General features: G+C 37.1%; 1 long non-coding RNA gene across 1 annotated transcript in view; it reads right to left on the bottom strand.

The window, feature by feature from the left end:
- The window catches only part of LOC145530588 (uncharacterized), a 142,316-nt gene extending 122,528 nt beyond the window's left edge, over positions 1-19,788 (bottom strand). The window contains exon 1 of the long non-coding RNA XR_014071919.1: positions 19,675-19,788. This is a non-coding gene — a long non-coding RNA (uncharacterized LOC145530588). The remainder of the gene's footprint in view (positions 1-19,674) is intronic.
- Between the last annotated feature and the right edge of the window lie 763 nt (positions 19,789-20,551).

The following is a 20,551-nucleotide window of genomic DNA, read 5'->3' as shown; positions in this document are numbered from 1 at the left end:
CTATTAATGAAAACAATGCCAGGGGAACATACTGCATTTTATCAATCAACAAAGGAGGTGCCCTGTTTGAGCATCTGCTATGAAGCATCTGAGTGATGTTGAGTGATTCAGATAACATGTCAGAATGTCTTTCCTTACTTTTAAGAGTAGTGTGTTGAGTAAGTTAAATAAGAACATTTCCAAGTCCAACAGTCTGTTATTTTTTTTCTTATAAAGAAAGTGAGCATCCTAGATGACTGGGCCTAGGATAAAAGAGATCAAGTAGCCAGTGGGGAAAGTAGCCAGTTGAAAAAGTAGAGTAGAAATGCAAGTCATGGAGAAAACAAAGATAAATCTTATTTGAGTTATAATTTTGAATTTGATTTATAATTTTGCATAGAACCACACCTCAATTACAGGCTATGATAATTTGTAATCTCTTTGGGCACTAAATTTAATTGCGAAGCTTGTCACTATTTACATGTAGTCATTTTAGAAGTCTTACTTTAATGTCTATTTGATATTCCTCCAAATATAAAATTCAGTGGATACTGATCTCAACACATTTTTTTTTTTTCCTCTTGAAGGACATTAGCTACTTAAATGGTCTCTCTATAGCACTCAGACAGAAGTGCTTAACAATTTTTTGTCCTGTGCCCACGAATCTAACTAACATATCTCAAGAGGCCTGCCTGTGCACAGAAAATTTCTGGTCAGCAACACCACGCCTCATGTGATTCCAGTAGATTTATTGCAGCACAGTCCCTTGGTCAAATTTGGCTTATTGCTCTGAATCCATTTTTGTAATAATGATGCTGGTAATGCTGTAATATATTATTTTAATAGGATAATATATTGAACTCTAATTTCTAGGGAATAAGTACATTATTCAGCCTTGGCAGCAATTACTATATTGTGCCCAAACAAAGGGAGAGGAAACCAAAAAGAGGTCTCACTAAATACATGTGTAAATGTCGATTATGAAAAAGTGGTTAAGAAATGGTTGGATTATCACATATTTTAATGTTTATATTGAATAGCTGCCTACTTTTCATTCCTGAATCTCTTAATATTGCATTTACTGGCATTTGAATGGACATTTTTGGCAAACTGTAAGGGACCAGAACAGTAGTGATTCTAACTACAGGATCTGAGATGCAGAATATACCTTCTCTTTTTACAGTAAACAAAGGTGTCATATGTGCCAAGAACTATAATCATGAGATGTATAAATGTTCAAGCATCTTCACTTCTAAACTTTTTCTAGTAAGTCTAGCCAGGTAAAGGTCATCCAAACAAGGAATATTTGTCATTACTCTAATCTTAGACTTTATCCTTTTTATGTTGAGTTTGCAAAACTAGAAAGAATGGGGTTTGTGTATGTCTGTGTGAGTCATGTATGTTTTATGTTTTAATTATAATTTGAATAGAATTACCAACAAGCAAATGATTCTACCTGGATAATTACCCTATTGCGAAAGGTATTGGCTTTAAAAATAAATTGGAACTTAGTTTGTCTTTAATATGATTAAATATGTAAAATATGGCATGCTCTTTCATGTGATTTTACTCTATCAGAAACCACATTCTACCTATAAAATCCATGAGTACAAAACTCTGTGTTCAGTGTTTTTAAAATTTTAGAACTTAAAGAACAATCACCTTACTTAATATTGCTTTCATTCTTTGCATAACTCACACCTGATTTCATCTCTATTTGGAATGCATTGAAGAACAACAAAAACAAGTTAACACAAAATGAAATATAACAGAGAAATCAGAGAACCTCTATTTTCATGTTTATTAAGACAAAAAAGTTGTAAATATAGTGATTTCTCTGTGTAGGCATTTGGCAAGAACTAGGAATTATATTATAGGAGCTTATAATATATCCTCACCTTCTTTACACTTATAATTTTTTAGAAAAATATTGTATTTATCCAAAAAAATTTTGGGTCAGCTAACGGCAGTTTATTTAGTAAAGATGAAAGGCTTGGGTTTCTCTCCCCTTGACCTTGGAGGGGTTTTCTGACCCCTGCTTCAGAGCAGTTTTCTTCCCCCCCGATCTGATCTGTGCCCTTTCTTCCTTGCTAGTCATTATTCTCAATTAGAAATTGCTATGGGAGGTCATTATCTATCGAACCCATTTAGAAACTTGGCCACAGACTTCATCAACTTTAACCTTTCAAGGATACTGAGTTTGCTGGCAAGAAGCAAGGTCTTTGAATAAACAAGCCAGGTTTGCTCCCAAGTACTATATTTTCAAGTTTCAACCAATATTCTTTTCTCTGGAAGTTAGCACCTGATTAGAGCTGTTCTTTTTGCTAATTCAGCTCTCTGGGTAATAAATATTTTATCTTATCAATAAACATGAATTTCTGTGATCCGAAGATATTTGGATCCTTAATTAGATAGTACATCTAAATTGGTTAATCAGAGTGTTTTTTGGCAGTTTCTGAGTCAAAGTTACACTTCATCTCTGGTTAGCCTTTGTAATATTCAAGCTGAACAACTTAAAATTCTTAGTTCAAACTACTTACAATCTGTGTTAATCAAAATGCTGTAATTAAATTGGGCATGGACTTATTCTGTAACCTTATCCACTTTGCATTTAAGTTGTCTCTACATGAATGTTTGACACTAGTACAGTCTTTAAATATTAATGCACAGGGAAAAAAAGAAGATGAAAGAAACAGTTGGAGCCAAGAGAAAGAAAAACATAGCAAGGGGCAATTGTAATAAAAAACCTTTAGAAAGTTAGGAGAGTAAGCGAAAAAAAATAAACTTGTCAAAGAGGATCGTAACCAGTATAAAATAGCACAATTTATACACAATCTAAAACTCTAAGGAATGAGTAGCCATAACAAGCTTTTGTGCAATACCGATTAGAATCTCTATGAAGCAGCTTCCTGTATTTTTTCTCTGCTTCTGAATTTTACTTTCAAATAGTCACAAAACTACATGTTAAAAATGAAACAAAGCAAAACAAATAGAAAAACCTATTTTTTTTTCCTTTGCGTATAAAGAAAACAGTGGGCACCTGAAAGTCTGATTTTGCACCTCTAACCTCAGGCTCCCCGTGACATTGGTATAAAATGGTGTGGCTCCAAACAACATCACAAAATATTGTGTTTGTGTTCCACACACACTGGAAGGCTCTTCTGCATAATCTGTAAAAGTTTCAAGTGGGTATATTGCCAAATAGTTTGGCTTTTACTATGAAAAAAGGAAGGAGAGTGTATGAAACTAAATGTATAGCTGGTGTCTCCTTACACCAGATAGAGAAATTATATTTGTTGAGACATTGCACTGTTGAGATTCGAGGAGAGAGTATGCCCTCAATTTCACTGCACTATACTAGTGTTCATTCAACTGATGAAGTTCTCAACTCAAAGGGCAACATCCACTTTGTTCTAAGTTCCTGCTGGAATGGAAAAGCTGACAAGGGAAAACTTACACAAAGGATATTGTGCTGTTAAAGTTTGTTCAAAGCCACACTTGTCAGATCTCTTTGAAATGAAATTGAAAAGGAAAAACCAATTTTCTTTGAGGACAAAGTTCATCTCATTTGGTGTGCTGCACCTGTCTAATTTTCTTCTTGGAGAAAGAAATCTTGACTAGGAAAATTTTAAAAAATAGTTTATACTAGTGCAGGTATGTATCATAATGTGTAATTCAAACTAGTGTTACATTCTGAGAAAATAAATATAAGTGAATTACTGTCTGTTTGAAGCTGTGATAAATACCTAGCTTGGCTGAAATTATTAGATACCATTATTCTGTTTCCAAAACGTTGGTGAAGGGCAGCAGTCTGAACCATGCTGAAAGGAGAACTCTGCAATGTCTTCCTTTGTTAGTGACGTGCACGTGCACTGTCCGATGGTGCGTATTATCAAACTGAAAACCAACACATACCCCTCAAAGGTATTCCGAGTAAATAAATATCTTGCGTGCTTCCAAATTTGGAAAAAAAAAATCAGCACCTATTTCTAGAGTAACATGTTTATAAATATTAAAATTCACAATTGATCATTTTAAATGCCACCAAATAAATGCTTTAGGTAAGTCTGTATCAGTAGCAAAGAAGAGGGCTTTGCTATCTGAAGTTACAACTTCCTGTAAATAAGAATGCTACAAGATTACAGATCAACACAAAATAAAATACAAAATACAAGTGAATATGTCATCTAAACTGGAAGGAAATATGGCTGTGACCCCAGACAAGGATTTATGTTCACGATAGAAAAATGATATTTTAGTCAATGGAAAAAAGAAAGTAATGAAAAACAAACCCAAGGGTAATCCTCCCCTTTAATGCATCTTGTCTCCTATTTCCTTGTCTCTTTGGTCTTTTTCTGTTTCCATGTCAGCTTTCCTTGTTCAATCTTACCTGTGCGATTGGCTGCATGTTTATATATAAATCCCACATATTGGAAACAGATGCATGATTAAAAATGAGAAAGCATTTGAAAATGAAAAGGACAAGCAAAATTTTATCTTATCTGTTAGATCATGGGAAACAGATGATCTCGGCTTTTGCCAAATTTGCCTCAAAAATTTATATTCCTTAGCTTCCTTTTTTGTGAATGTTTTCCATTTGGAACTACACTGTCTGTGCCTTTTTATTTGTTCTGTGTCCAAATGTGGATTCAGCTGGATTCCTCTGATTTTGTTTTTATTCCATTTGTATCTCTGTAGAAGACTGTTCCACATATCCACACTCTTTATGCAAAATTTAATATCTATTAAATACAGTGTTCACCTTGACCTTGAAAAATGAAGACCTACTATTTGAAACTTTTGGACAGTAGCTACTTTCTTTTTAAAATCAAAACTCAACCAATGTCCTGATAATCAAAGGAGAATTGTCTTTGGGTAGAAATAACTACATGAAAAGCACACTTACTCATTTTCATCCCTCTTTTAATTTTTATTTCCTTTGTGCTCCATCTGTTATAAAGTAAATGTGTTTCAATTTAGTGAAAACAAATTCAGAACTGAAACATTCCTCTTATAGCTTAAAAGCTGAATGTTATTTGTGTTCCGTATTTGTCAGAAACACAATTTATTATGTGCTTATTTATAACTTAATTCCTCATCATTATACCTCCAAAGTTCATGAGTTGAAGGCAGTGAATTCTGGAGAACAGCATCTTTAACTCACATATGCTTTATTTCCTTCAATGCCTGTTAATACACTAAGTATTTGTTGAGTGAATGAAAGTATGTGGCTTTCCCTCAATCCCTTGAACATCACTTTTTGGGCTTTCCCTTTAACAATGCCCAGGGTACTAGAGATGTGTCACAGGAAGAAATGGTGTTTCCTCCTTCACAGTCCACACATTAATTAGATAGTCCTCTTTCTGCCCCATCTTCCCCCAGGGATAGTTCAATGAAGCACCTGCTGTAGGAGATCCAATCTTTTGCTATCTCTGGGAGAATGTCTACAGCCTACATGCTTATTTTACTAGCGTTTTTCCCTTTGTAGTTCTACATCTTTAGAATAGGCATTAAAGGATCTCTAGCAGAAAGTGAACCAGTAGTATTGCACTGTATTTCATGTCTCTACAATGGAGCTGGTCATCACTATGCCACACATCCTTCTTTTCTTTCTATAAAGGCTTATGACTTGGGATCAAAGCATGGGTACACTTTATGGTACACATTTACTACACAGCACATAGTATCAAAGCAAGCATATACTTTGTAATACACATTTACTGGTCATAGTAAACACCCTCTGCCAACAACACAAGAGAAGACGCTACACATGGACATCACCAGATGGTCAACACAGAAATCAGATTGGTTATATTCTTTGTAGCCAAAGATGGAGAAATCCTATACAGTCAGCAAAAATAAGACCAGGAGCTGACTGTGGCTCATGAACTCCTTATTGCCAAATTCAGACTTAAATTGAAGAAAGTAGGGAACACCACTAGACCATGCAGGTATGACCTAAATCAAAGCCCTTACAATTATACAGTGGAAGTGAGAAATAGATTTAAGGGATTAGATCTGATAGAAACAGTGCCTGCAGAACTACAGACAGAGGTTCGTGACATTGTAGAGGAGGTAGTGAACAAGGCCATCCCTAAGATAAAGAAATGCAAAAAGGCAAAATGGCTGTCTGACAAGGCCTTACAAATAGCTGAGAAAAGAAGAGGAGCTAAAGGCAAAGGAGAAAAGGAAAAATATACCTATTTGAATGCAAAGTTCTAAAGAATAGCAAGGAGAGATAAAGCCTTCCTCAATGATCAATGCAAAGAAATAGAGGAAAACAATAGAATGGGAAAGGCTAGAGATCTCTTCAAGAAAATTAGAGATACCAAGGAAACATTTCATCCAAAGATGGGCTCAATAAAGGACAGAATCAGTATGAACCTAACAGAAGCAGAAGATATGAAGAAGTGGCAAGAATACACAGAAGAACCATACAAAAAAGATCTTCACGACCCAGATAATTACAATAGTGTGAACACTCACCTAGAGCCAGACATCCTGGAATGTGAAGTCAAGTGGGCCTTAGGAAGCATCACTATGAACAAAGCTAATGGAGGTGACGGAATTCCAGTTGAACTATTTCAAATCCTAAAAGATGATGCTGTGAAAGTGCTGCATTCAGCAAATGTGGAAAACTCAGCAGTGGCCACAGGACTAGAAAAGGTCAGTTTTCATTCCAACCCCAAAGAAAGGCAATGCCAAAGACTGCTCAAACTACTGCACAATTGTACTCAGCTTACACACTAGCAAAGTAATGCTCAAAATTCTCCAAGCCAGGCTTCAACAGTATGTGAACCATAAACTTCCAGATGTTCAAACTAGGTTTAGAAAAGACAGAGGAACCAGAGATCAAATTGCCAACATCTGCTGGAGCATTGAAAAAGCAAGAGAGTTCCAGAAAAACATCTACTCTTGCTTTATTGACCATGCCAAAGCCTTTGACTGTGTGGATCACTACAAACTGTGGGAAATTCTTCAAGAGATGGGAATACCAGACCTTACCAGACCTTACCTGACTCCTGAGAAATCTGTGTGCAGATCAAGAAGCAACAATTAGAACTGAACATAGAACAACAGACTGGTTCCAAATAGGAAAAGGAGTACATCAAGTCTGTATATTGTCATCTTGCTTATTTAACTTATATGCAGAGTACATCATGTGAAATGCCAGGCTGGATGAAGCACAAACTGGAATCAAGACTGCTGGGAGAAATACCGATAACCTCAGGTATGCAGATGACACCACCCTTAGAACAGAAAGTGAAGAACTAAAAAGCCTCTTGATGAAATTGAAAGAGGAGAGTACAAAAGTTGGCTTAAAACTCAACATTCAGAAAACTAAGATTATGGCATCCAGACCCATCACTTCATTGCAAATAGATGGGGAAAGAATGGAAACAGTGAGAGACTTTATTTTTTGGGTTCCAAAATTAGTGCAGATGGTGACTGCAGCCATGAAATTAAAAGACGCTTGCTCCTTGGAAGAAAAGCTATGATCAACCTAGACAGCATATTAAAAAGCAGAGACATTACTTTACCAACAAAGGTACATCTAGTCAAAGCTATGGTTTTTCCAGTAGTCGTGTATGGATGTGAGTGTTGGACTATAAAGAACGCTGAGCACCGAAGAACTGATGCTTTTGAACTGTGGTGTTGCAGAAGACTCCTGAGAGTCCCTTGGACTGCAAGGGGATCCAACCAGTCAATCCTAATGGAAATCAGTCTTGAATATTCATTGGAAGGACCGATGCTGAAGCTGAAACTCCAATACTCTGGCCACCTGATGTGAATAAGTGAATCACTGGAAAAGACTCTGATGCTGGGAAAGATTGAAGGCAGGAGCAGAAGGGGACGACAGAGGATGAGATGGTTGGATCGCATCCCCGACTCAATGGACATGAGTTTGAGTAGGTTCCAGGAGTTGGTGATGGACTGGGAAGTCTGGCGTGCTGCAGTCCAAAGGGTTGCAAACAGTTGGACATGACTGAGTGACTGAACTGAACTGAACACATTTACTACACAGCACATAGTATCAAAGCATGGGTATACTTTGGAGTATACATTTACTACACATTGGTGTAAGAGTCATTCTCCTGCCAAAACTTCTGTGTATACCCACTCATTCAGCAAATATTTCCAGCCCCTATGTGGGTGTAATACAGTGCAATGTGAAGTATGAGGAGGCATAAACAAAATAGTACCTACCCTTAAAAACAGAATTTTGCATTTTCTAGAGTATTTCCATATTAATTATATCATTTGATTTTCTACAAAAGCCAAGAGAGGCAAGGAAGAGCCTCATTATTATTACTATACACATTTTCCAAATGAGAAACCTACAGCCTAGAAGTCTAAGTTACCTACCAGTTATGCTGGGACCTCAATAAAACACCTAGGGGTTTGATTATACCATTTAATAATTCTTTCTTTCTACTCCAGAGAGAACCAAGCATTTTTAGTGGTAAATTGCCCCTCAGGCTGCACAAGAGTATTTCTGCTGAATGTTTCTTCCTTACAGAATTTAAGGCAGGTCAATAATTAAAAGTACTATGGATCTAAATGGAACCATTTAGTTCCTATAGCTTGCAGTTCCCAGATTTGTCATGCTTCAAATCACAATCTATTATTTGAGGATGAGTGGTAACAATCCTTTGGGTTTGTGGAGTTTGGAAGACAGCTATGGTACACAGTCCCTCCTTCCCCTTCCTACTTCCATTGTCCCAGTTCAGATCATTATCCTATTACATCAACAGTCTGTCACAATTATTATCTTTCAGTCTCCCCTCCCACACATCTGTCCATCTATATGCTGTTGCCAGGTAAATCTCCTGGAGTACAATCATATTTCAGTCATAATGCTCCTCAGAAAACATACATGGCTCCCTGTAGCCTACTGGGTTAAGTCCCAACTGCTTAGCACCTCCATAAACTATGCACAACTTATCTTTCCATCCTTCACTTAATCTACAAGGAAAATATATAATTTGCTGCTTTCTGTACACACTCATCTCTTTCTTTTGTGCCTTTCCTGTTATTCTTTCTACCTGGAACACTTACCTTCTTCTGGAAACTTTACTAACTCTTTCAACATAAATACCACTGAAGTCTTCATTGTTAGCTCTCCCTTGCAATATCAGCTAGGGACAAGTACAACTTACTTTGAACCCACACAAAACTTCCTCAGAGTCTCTTCCCTGACACTTATAAAGCAGCAAGTATTTTATGGACAGACAAGCATATGAAATTAGGTTTAAATCCTGACCTGGTGAAACTTGGGCAAATAATTTAACTTCTCCAAGCATCCATTTTGTTATCTGGTTTTTGGTAAATATTAGAGATTATCCATACAATTACCTTTGGTAATTGTCAGCATATATTAAGAATTAGCAATAAATGGCTGCTCTTATTTTTAGATTCTGCTTTGCATTGTGATTATGTCTGCACATGTTGTGTAAATGTCCGTACACTGTCTGCTTTCAGGAAGGCTGAGACCATAATTGTTATTTTTATTTTTCATCTTTGTACCACATAGGTCTTGATACAAAAGAAAAAGTCTGTTAGTGATGATCATCACCTACATTGTATACCTACCTCATCATCGGAGAATTATGGACAATACCCATATTGATGAATTACAATTTCCTAATTTCCCTTAGTCCCCTGGAGTAGGAAATGGCAACCTGGAAAATTCTTGCCCGGAAAATTCCATGGACAGAGGAGACTGTCAGACTACAGTCCATGGGGTCACAAAGAGTCAGGCACGACTGAGCAACTGAGCACGGCACAGCAATGGTATCCCTTAGTAGTAATGTCATGGAATACACTTCTCTTCAGTTTCAGAATAAGAAAAACAGTAGGATTAGTTTACGAATTTTCCAATTACAGCTTCTTAATTAAAATTTGGCAGTGTAAGAAATTTTAAGAAAGCTTAAATCCAATTAATATAGCCCAGGAAATCAAGCATTTCTATAGCATTATAGCCTATAAAAATGGAGCAGGGCTAGAAAATTGTGTGTTGTATTTCTTGTATCACTGAGTATGCTTTTATGTATCCAGGCTGTGCCCAACCATGGAGAACATGTAGTGGTAAACACAAAGGTTGTAAAGCTGACTGCACCCAAACTAAACTGGAATAAGTCTCAAACATCACAAATAAACTCTATGTTGGACTGAAAAGAAATGGGATATCATAAAGATTTATGGATGAGATTAGATGATGCAATTGCAACCCTCTCTATGGAGGAACTATGAGAACATTCTTAATAATAATTTTATATAATTATATAAATCATATGCAATTATATGTTACATTATAAAATATCCATAGAACTATATGAGGACATTCTTAAGATTATGTAAGCTACATATAATCCTGTGTGTGTATGCACGCACACAATCATGTCCAGCTCTTTGTGAACCCATGGACTACATAGCCTGCCAGGCTCCTGTGTCCATGGAATTCTCCAGGCAAGAATACTGGGAGTAGATAGCCTGTCTCTTCTCCAGAGGATCTTTCTGACCCAGGGATCAAACCCAGGTTTCTGACATTACAGGAGGATTCTTTACCAACTGAGCCACCAGGGAAGCCCCATATATATGGGTTATATATATATATATGGTTATACACAAACATACAATATAGGGTCATTGAACGAATATTGTCATTGCCAGTTTTTTGGGGTTTTTTTAGCTTTGGAAGTGATATATCTCACAGAAAGACAAACAACTGACCTAATGAAATAAAGTGTTTAAGAAATAAGACAGTGGTATCTAGCACTGTTTTTTAAGTTGGGATATGAGTTTTGTTTTACAATGTGGTAGAAAAAGAAATTTCTGATACTTAATGGGCATTAATATATCCAGGAATTTTTTACAACCAACTATTTGGGAAGTAACTAAACCTCCTTATTTGGGGATGAGCTTTCACATGCAAAAGCCTCTAAAATATTTACAATTATTTGTTTTCTTTTCATTCTGAAATACTTCTGGGTCACTCTAACTGCAGTGTGAAACACAGATGAGAGGTGTAAATCTATAGGCAGAAATACTTGTTAGGAGGTTGCAAAGGTGATCCAAATGAGAGGTGATGGTGGCCAGATCTGTGGTAGGACAGTCAATGTGACAAAAGTATGACACAGTTGGGCCATACAATTTAACCTCAAACCTAAAGGACTCTGAAATTTAGGCTGCTGCTTTATGTTAGTCTTCCCAATCTGTGCAGGAGACCAGTGGCTCTTAAAAATATTAATATGTACATCTAATCTGGAATTATTTTAATGCTTTTCTGGTCCCAAGGAAATATGGAAGTGACAGGATATATCAACGACTGAGGGGACTCAAGTTCTCCACACTTCCTTTCCCTGGGTCACAGTAATACTCATACAGGCCTAAAATTAAAGACAGGGAGAAGCAGAGGCTTGAGACTTTTCAGGCAGAAAAATAAAAACACTGATATAGCTTGGACATGAGGCAGGGAGGGAAAAAGTGTAGAAGATTTCATCAAGTTGCCAGCTTGGTCAAGCAGGTGGTTGATGATACCATTTATTGAGACAGAGAACAGAGGAGGGAGAGTAGACTTTGGAGTTGATGAAGATACTAAATTCACTTTTGAACAATTTAAGTTTGAAGTAGGGCAGGAAAATACACAGGAGCTAAAGGCAGTTAGGCTTTCTGAGTTTAAAACTCAGGAAGGAGTTTCTGTTGTATTAAGAGTCATCAGCATATAAATGTTGAATGAGATTTCCCATGGGAAAATTATGTAAGTCTAGAAGAGAACAGAACCCTCAGTAAAATAAACATTTGATCTTCAGGCAGAGAAAGGGATGCTTGTAAAAGGAACAACAAAGGACATGGGGAATTGGGTGTCACTGAGGTCAAAAGAAGAAAGTACTTCAAAAGGGAGGAGGTTATCAATGGTGCTCAATGTTACTGAGATTTCAAGTAAGCTGAGTTCTAAGAAGTTTCCATTTGTTTTACTGAAAGGAAAAAAAAAAAGCATATATGACTTTCAGTAGAAGAAGTTCCAGTAGTGTCATGGGACTGGGACAGGTTTTTGTATAATGAAACGTGTCTCTGGGAATTCCTGGTGGTAGAGTGGTTAGGACTCCGTGGACTGCATGGGGCACAGGTTCCATCCCTGGTGCTGGTTGGGGAACTAAGATCCCGTGTGCTTCGCATTGGAACCAGAAAGCAAGAAAAGAAAAGCGTCTTATTAAACATACTCTTCCATGATTAAGAAGTCTGGCTGTTAAGGGAAGGATAAAGACATGAAATAGAAGAAAGTTTTAAAATGTCTTCCTTCTTCTGTTTCTGATATATTCTGTGTTCTTTTATTTATGGTTCACTGATATAAGAATGAGTTGGCTTGTAATGGCAAAGGAGAACTTTTTTTTTTTTTTAAACAAACGGATGACACACTGCCTTGGCATAGCTCTAGTTCTGGGATTTTATACTAGGCACCCAGTGACCAAGAATAGGAAAGTTTTTACATTAACCCTTCTGCTGACTTAGGAGTAAAAAAAAAAAAATCAAAACTTACATATATTCCTTCCTTTGGCTATACTATACTCAGCAATCTAGTCACTGGAATTTGCCTCTACTTACCTACAGGCAATGAAGAGGTTCTTTAATAGATTTCCATACTGAGTCATAATATTTTATTAATCCTCAGAAAATAAGAATAGAGAATAAAAATGTTAGCAATGAAAATTTTAATGGTTTTAATTAGAATTTTTCAGTTTTTCAAAATATGTGTTGAAAGAGATTTGGGAAAAACTAGTGTATCATCTCTCACCTTTATGGAAAATTCCATGAGCTAGATATTGGAATAATGAAAAATATTCTGCTTAAAGAAACATTTTCTTCTTCAGAAGATAAAGTGGGTTTTATCTCATCAATATGAGGAAATACATAAAATTATATTTTCAATTCTCATGGTCTATAAGCTACAATTACATGAAATATTTTAGAAACTGATTTTTTATTGGAATATAATTGCTTTACAATGTTAGTTTCTGCTGTAGAACAACATGAATTAGCCATATGTATGCATATATCCTCTCCCTCTTGGACCTTCTTCCCGAGCCCCCATCCCACCCATCTAGATCATAACAGAGCACTGAGCTGAGCTCCCTGTGCTATTTAGCTGCTTCCCACTAGCTATCTATATTACACATGGTAGTGCATATTGTCAATGCTACGCTCTCAATTCATCCCACCCTTTGGTCTTCCCCTCCTGTGTCCACAAATCTGTTCTCCACATCTGCATCTCTAGTCTGGCTCTGCTCACACCAATCAGAATGGCCATCATCAAAACAAAATCTACAAACAATAAATGCTGGAGAGGGTGTGGAGAATAGGCAATCCTCTTACCCTGGGAATGTAAACTGATAGAGCCACTGTGGAGAACAGAATGAAGATTCCTTAAAAAACTAAAGAATAGAACTGTCATATGACCCAGAATTTCCACAACTGAGCATATATACTGGGAAAACCGTAACTCGAAAAGATACAGGTACCCCAATGTTCACTGCAGTTCTATTCACAATAGCCAGGACATGGAAGCAACCTAGATGTCTACATGGAAGCAACCTAGATGTCTACTAGTAAGTGAATGGATAAAGAAGATGTGGTACATATATACAGTGGAATATTACTTGGCCATAAATAAGGAATGAAATTGAATCATTTGTATTGATGTGGATGAATCTAGAGCCTGTAATACTGAATGCAGTAAGAAAGAGAAAAACAAATATCATATATTAATACATGTATATGGAATATAGAAAAATGGTACTGATAAAGAAACTGCTTATTTTTTATATCATGAATAAAAAATTATTTCAGAGAACCAAATGTTTAGCTACCAATCTCATTATAATAATACCACACAAAATAAAAACTACTTTTGGATGTCAGCTATCAGAATAATAGCACTTAATTTCTGTATAGGACTTTAAAACTCAACAGGACTGTTGACATCTGCTATCTCACTCAAGCCTTAGAATGAGCCTATGAATTAAGGCAAGTATAATTTTTGTCACTTAAAAGAAAACAAAACTGAAGTTCAGTGTTATTTGTAGTTTGTCTTACCTCACTGGATTTAGTAAGAGATAGAGTTGGATTAGGACTCAGTCTCCTAATTACTAAACCAATATTTTCCACTGTATGTCAACAGTAAGCATCAAACACTGTTAGAAACAGTGAAAGAAACACCTAGAGGTGTTTACAACTGGGCTGGGAAGATCAGACATGTACCACATTAGCGGCCAATACAAACAACATATAATCAAGTGCTAAATATACTTCATTCACAAAAATCTGACGTTATTTACTGGTGTCACAGTCTTACAAGGTCTCTTCCTGTGATCCAAATGGCTACTGTGACGGTTAATTTTATGGATCAATTTCGCTGGGCTAAGCAACACCCAGATAGCTGGTAAAATATTATTTCCGGTGTGTCTTCAGAAAAGATTAACATTTAAATTGAGTAGTAGAGACTGAATAAAGCAGATGGACTTCACCAATGTGGGCAGGCATCATCCAATCCACTAAGGGCTTGAACAGAACCAAAACGTGGAGAAGGGTAAATTTGCTCCTTCTGTCTGAGTTGAGACATCTCCTGTCCTTGGACATCGACTGCTCTGGTTCTCAGACCTTAAGACGCAGGTTGAATTACACTAGCAATTTTGCAGGGTCTCCAGCTTACAGACAGCAGATCTTGGGACATCTCTGCTTCCATAACTGAGTAAGTCAATTCTCTAATAAATCTCCTCTTATCACCAGTTATCTGTCTATCTGTCATCCCGTATCTATTATTTATGTGATCTATCCTACTGGTTTTGTTTCTCTGGAGAACACTAATGCAGCTCCTAATGCCTTCTGCTAATAAACACTCTTTTAAAAAAAAAAAAGAGGCCTGCAAAACATAATCAGATTATTTAAAGTTCATGGTATCTGAAAACATACATCCTAAATAAGAAGTAACAAAATATGGATCTGTGATGTCAAATGGAGAACTGAATCACTGTCAATGTATGCTTATGTTTTCCCAAAGTCAAGAGTGTTTGTAAAGTCTTAAAAATGATAAAAGTAACTTCATTTAATTGTCTGGAGTTTTTTCTATATATTGATCTATCATGTCCAAAGTGCTTATTCACCTAATCTAGAAATATCATATTACAAATGCTTCTATTTATTGGTGGCTTAATCCAAATAGTATTCAGTATGACATGACCACAGGAGCCTGTCTTAAGCTTATTCATGCTAACCATGTTTTATTAAGGATTATCTCTTAATTATCAATATATAAGAGAGTACAGAGTGTGGTAACATGCTAAATATTTTAGGGGGTTTTTAAGGAAGGTGAGATACAAGAGAAGTACAAGTCATTGTTCCCACTATCAATGGAGAAAGAAAACATGATTCAACCAGAAAAGGAAAGGCATCAATTATAACAAAAGTTCAGAGAAGGCACACAGTCCAGAGATTGACCACTGTGTAACAGAGCAGTTAGAAAATGCCTCATAGAGGAAGCAGGATGTAGTCTGGACCTTAAGACACAAACAGAATTTACTTAAACATAAGGGAAGAAGGAAAATATTCCAGTTACATAAAAATGCATGAATGAATCTTGAAATGTGTGGGAGGTCAGACAGTAGAACTTTCTAAGCAGAGAAAACCCTAGTAACAGAAAACTTTTTAATACATTTTATTACATTTGAGCACATGAAGCATGACAGAAACTTTAGAGCAGCTTCCCTGGTGGCTCAGATGGTAGAGTCTCCTTGCAATGCAGGGAACCCAGGTTCGATCCCTGGGTGTGGAAGGTCCCCTGAAGGAAATGGCAACCCACTCCAGTACTCTTGCCTGGAAAATTCCATGGACAGAGGAGCCTGGCAAGCTACAGTCCATGGGGTCACAAAGAGTCGGACACAACTGAGCGACTTCAATTATTACTTATTATTCCTATTTGTGTGTTTATGTGTTTTTCTTATGAAGCATGCATGACCCAGAGAAGTTTGATAAACTAATCAATATCCTATTGTAAGTGGTATAAACATACAGGTCAAGCCAATTTCACCATCTAGTTCAGTTCTTCTTGCTATATAATGCTGTCTCTATTACACAAAAACAATGCCCTGAGCTATCACAGAATTTCAGCAAATCCAGCCCTGCAATTTAAAACCAATAACAAAATAACACAAAAGCAAAATAAGAATAGATACATAGTCTCTTTGCTTTCCATAAACAGAACTTCAGTGGAAAGATAAAGTCTAGGGATGTAGGTGCCTTCTAGTTTATAGTGAACAAAGGTAAATGTAATTCCAAGAGCATTCTGGGCCATCAGTATATCAGGAATAGAGTTAAGAATACCTGAAGCTTATCAGGGTGCAAACTCTACTTGTTTACATTGAATCATCACACTCACAGACTGCAGAGGGTCCTTGATATGGTCACACAATTAAATGTCAAGAAACCAGTTACCCTGAACCTCATTAACCTTCACCATTTCCTGTCTTTTACACACCGTAGATGTCTACATTAGTCGTTTTTCAGATTTTCTGTTTCCAGACTTCATAAAAGAAGAATTTGCAAATAAGTTTTTATCGTCATGAACAATACTATCGCTAAAGGGCATGTGTGAAGTTTTATGATGGTTTAGCACATTAATATTTTACAATCAGGCTTTAACATGCTTTTATCTTTTTTACACAAGATTAATATCCTGCCTGAATTAGTTTTATTACATGCATTTTCAATTTTCACTAAGCTGATTTTCCTGCACTAGAATTTAAGTTTTCTTCCTTACAACTTTTTTCCTTCTCATTTGTAGAATTTAATACATTTTATCCATCTTAATTTTTTTTTCTCACAATATTGCAAAGATTTTCCTGTTGCACTGCCATTTGCAATGCAGTTCCATTAGTTAATCACACTGTTTGGTGTTAAATCTTTCATTCTGTTACAACATTTACAGTTTCGTTCTTTCTGAAGCCTGTACACTTATTGCCTTGTCCATCAAGTCTAGGCAAGAAGGTAGATTTAGTAAGTAATAAATTTGATAAATACAGATGATCTAATCAAGTAATTCAGGATCAGATTTTTACTTTATAGCAAGTTAGCCCTTTTATTAAAGATGCCAAAACTGACATCTTATATCTTATTTTGGAACCATTTTAAAATACCAAGAAATACTTCAAAGATTCAAAAGTAATTATACCTTGAAATCAGTGCTTCTCATTCTAAAAAGTCTTGTTATCTCCAATATCCATTATAGCAGGGTGTAGGCATAGTCTCTCAGTCTGGTCTACATTTTGGTAGATCAGAATGTGAAAATCAAGTTTGAGGTCTCAATGGAGACTAAAAATCTATTCTTGATTGAATCTCAGTCTGGCCAGAAACTAAGGATAATAGACAAGACAGAACGATTTATGAGTCAAACAACAATGGCAGAGAATGACTTCTGGAGTAAACTAGTTGCAGTGATCTAGATGGGGCTTTCCAAGTGGCGCAGTGGTAAAGAATCGCCTAGCACTACAGGAAATGAGGGTTCAATCCCTGGGTCTAGAAGAACCCCTGGAGTAGAAAACAGCAACCCACTTCAGTACATTTGTCTGGAAAATTCCATGGACACAGGAGGCTGGTGGGCTACAGTTCTTGGGGTCACAAAGAGTCAGACAGGTCTGAGCACAGCACAGCAACAGGGACATAGACACGAATTTGATACTGAGAAAAATCAACCAGTGTGTCCATGTCTATCTTCTTCTCCCCAATAGCTGCTGTGATTTCTTATACTCTGAGGCCTCACAAAATATACCCCTCCACCAAAACTTCCCATGTCCTGTCCTACCATTACCTGATCACCTGCTGGATGGCTGGAGATACAATAGATTAATAATTAATATTGAAGGCTATTTTTTAATGGTTGAAAATTACATCACATCTCCTACCAACAAAAGGAAATTATTGTATGAAAGGAAACCTCAGAACTGTGATACAAAGGATTAAGTATTCATCAGTCACTTTCTGCTGAACAATGACATTACTTTCTCAAGGAACAAGAGTAATTTCAGGTGACACATATATTACACACAGATAGATAAAAGGTTGGTGAGGCTTAGGTCAGTTCCCTAGATGGTGTTTCTTATTATCATCTCCGTGCTTCCCACCCCACCCCACCCCACCCCAGCAGGTAATTTATTAATTGGCCTTAGGTTAAGTAGAATAAGTTCAGTCCCTCAGTCCTGTCATGGTCCGTCTAGTCCAAGCTATGGTTTTTCCAGTAGTCATGTATGGATGCGAGAGTTGGACTATAAAGAAAGCTGAGTGCCAAAGAACTTATGCCTTTGAACTGTGGTGCTGGAAAAGACTCCTGAGAGTCCCTTGGACTGCAAGGAGATCCAACCAGTCCACCCTAAAGGAGATCAGTCCTAGGTGTTCACTGGAAGGACTGATGTTGAAGCTGAAACTCCAATACTTTGGCTACCTGATGCGAAGAGCTGACTCATCTGGAAAGACCCTTATGCTGGGAAAGATTGAGGGCAGGAGGAGAAGGGGACGACAGAGGATGAGGTGATGGATGGCATCACTGACTCAATGTACATGGATCTGGGTAAACTCCAGGAGTTGGTGATGGACAGGGAGGCCTGGCGTGCTGCGGTTCATGGGGTTGCACAGAGTCAGACACGACTTAGCAACTGAACTGAACTGAATTGAATCAAACTGCTCACATGGACCACAGCCTTGTCTAATTCAATGAAACTATGAGCCATGCTGTGTCGAGCCACCCAAGACAGTGGGTCATGGTGGAGCGTTTTGATGAAACATGGTCCACTGGCAAAGACAGAGTGCCTGAAGAACTATGGACAGAGGTTCCTAACATTGTAAAGGAGACAGTGATCAAGACCATCCCCAAGAAAAACAAATGGAAAAAGGCAAAATGGCTGTCGGAGGAGGCCTTACAAATAGCTGAGAAAAGAAGAGAAGCTAAAGGCAAAGGAGAAAAGGAAAGATATACCCATTTGAATGCAGAGTTCCAAAGAATAGCAAGGAGAGATAGGAGAGCCTTCCTAAGTGATCAATGCAAAGAAATAGAGGAAAATAATAGAATGGGAAAGACTAGAGATTGCTTCAAGAAAATTAGAGATACCAAGGGAACATTTCATGCAATGATGGGTTCAATAAAGCACAGAATCAGTATGGACCTAACAGAAGCAGAAGATACTAAGAAGAGGCCTTAGGTTAAATGTAGTTAATATCCCGTCTTTTTTTTTTTTTTTTTTCTGCTGTATCTTTTAAAGCAGAACAGTAAGAGGGAAAGCATTCTAGAAAGCAGAATTCCCACTCCTCAAATTCAGCCTTCCAACTAGATACTGTTAAAACTGTTAAAACACATACTGCTCCATATAGTCAAATTGGAAGGAAGTTCTATATAGTCAGAATCATCTTTCAGTACATTTCGCAACCAAAACAAAGGATGATGATAAGAGGCAGAATAATTAAAACTGACTGGAAAACATGGGTTAATAATGTCCTCCTCTCCATCAAATGAATATATTGCATACTAAAACAATATTAAAGGAGGAATAATTTTATAACATCCACATTCAGATAAGTTATCAGCAAGTATCTTGCACGAACAACATGCACCAGTTGGGATCCCCAAAGATACACAAAAAAGAGAGAACTTACTTTCAGAGAATCAGATACTTTTGGAGATGGAGTTGACAAGAAGCAAAGTTCAAGATTTTCTCAAACACAGAAACCAAGACAAACTTTCTAGACGGCGGCAGCCGAGCGTGACCCGGAAGGGGATGCTGACGCACTTCCGGGCCCGCCCCTTCTCCCTGACCCTCTATCATATCAAATAGAAACACATGTTCTTTTTTCCAAAAGCGGGAAGGAAGGGTCCCCCATGGCGGTGTACGCAAGAAGCAGATGGCATTTTCAAGGAGGATGTGAAGTCAGTACGGACCAGACCCCTTAGGAGGGCTGGGCGCCTCTTCATGCATACTAACTGCTTCAGTCAACACCAGGATGGATGAGAGGCGTAATTAGTATAATGCGGACTGAGAGAAAACAACTGTGGAACTTTTGAATTGTGGCAATGCAGATAAGATAGCTCCTAAGTGCCAATTCAATTACTGTTAGAATTCATCTGCCACTCTCCACTCCACTTCATATTTAATTATTACAATAAAGAAATGTGAGTGATTTTTATCATTTTCATTCAATTCCCCAATGCACTTATTTCCTTCCTGGACACATTTTTCTACTGTATTCTCACTGTCTTATTGTATAGATTTGGAAAATGAACTCAAAAGACCAAAAAGCTGAGGATAGTATCAGACGTCTTTTCCCTATAGATTCAAAGAAAAAAAAAAGTTTTACCACTTGTGGTTGCCTCTTTCGAAATGTAACTATTTAACTGGGCAGAGAAATCCAGGCTTTTGTTTCTCAGCTTTGGAAGCCCCATATATTTGTTTTCAGTTAAGTCAGCCTCTGCTTATCAAAGGTGTCTCCAAGGTTCTGTTTTGAACAGAACACTGTGTATTAATTTTAGGCACCT

Source organism: Giraffa tippelskirchi, chromosome 12 (genome assembly GCF_054371585.1).
Source record: "Giraffa tippelskirchi isolate mGirTip1 chromosome 12, T2T-mGirTip1v1.2.pri, whole genome shotgun sequence".
NCBI lineage: Eukaryota > Metazoa > Chordata > Mammalia > Artiodactyla > Giraffidae > Giraffa > Giraffa tippelskirchi.
This window is presented reverse-complemented; position numbering and strand designations above follow the sequence as displayed.